Raw genomic sequence first — 1,250 nt, 5'->3', positions numbered from 1 at the left:
AGGTCGGGAAGAGTCTCTATTCCTCCGGACAGATACATTGGTATGGTCGAGGAACATGACATAGATGACGTTCTACTCTTAACGAGTAGTGAACCCGCAACCTATAAAGGTGCCATGACTAGTTCTGACTCAAAGCTATGGCTTGAGGCCATGCAATCCGAGATGGACTCTATGTATGAGAACAACGTATGGGATCTTGTTGACTTACCTGCTAAGGTTCGTCCCCTTCAATGCAAATGGCTTTACAAGATAAAGCATTCAGTGGAAGGTCAACAAGATATCTACAAAGCACGACTAGTTGCTAAAGGTTTCACCCAAGTGCCAGGTTTGCACTACGATGAAATTTTTGCACCCGTAGTCATGCTGCGTTCCATTCGGATTATCTTAGCGATCGCCGCTTTTCATGACTATGAAATTTGGCAAATGGATGTGAAAACCGCCTTCTTAAACGGCTTTTTGGAGGAAGAGTTGTACATGGTACAACCCGAAGGTTTCATCGATCCACAATATCCTAAGAAAGTATGCAAACTTAAGCGTTCCATTTATGGACTTAAGCAAGCATCTCGGAGTTGGAATCATCGCTTCGACCAAGTGATTAAATAAAATGGATTTACTCGATCGGTCGAGGAACCATGTCTTTATATCAAGTCGAGTGGGAGCAAGATTGTCTTCCTAATATTGTATGTCGATGACATACTCCTGATTGGGAATGACATACCTCTCTTAACTTCGGTGAATGTATGGTTGAAAAACCATTTCCAGATGAAAGATCTAGGAGAGGCACAAAGAATTCTGGGCATCCATATCTATCGAGATAGATCACGACGGATGCTATCTCTCAGTCAGGAGTCTTACATAGACAAAGTCCTAGAGAGATTCAGCATGACTAACTCCAAGAAGGGGTTTCTTCCCATGGCTCCAGGGGTGCATTTGAGCAAGTCTCACCACCGAGACACCGGAAGAGAAAGAGCGCATGACACGGATTCCTTATGCCTCGGCTATAGGATCAATCATGTATGCCATGATATGCACACGTCCGCACGTGGCATATGCATTGAGTATGACAAGTCGATTCCAACAAAGATCCAGGTGAATCACATTGATGGTCACAAGAACATTCTTAAGTACCTACCGAGGACTAAAGATTGGGCATTGACTTATGGAGGCGATCAAAAGCTATGCGCAACCGGTTATGCAGATGCTAGCTTCCAAACGGATCGTGATGACTCGAAATCTCGATCCGGATTCGT

The sequence above is a fragment of the Silene latifolia genome, unplaced genomic scaffold, assembly GCF_048544455.1.
Source record: "Silene latifolia isolate original U9 population unplaced genomic scaffold, ASM4854445v1 scaffold_151, whole genome shotgun sequence".
NCBI lineage: Eukaryota > Viridiplantae > Streptophyta > Magnoliopsida > Caryophyllales > Caryophyllaceae > Silene > Silene latifolia.
This window is presented reverse-complemented; position numbering follows the sequence as displayed.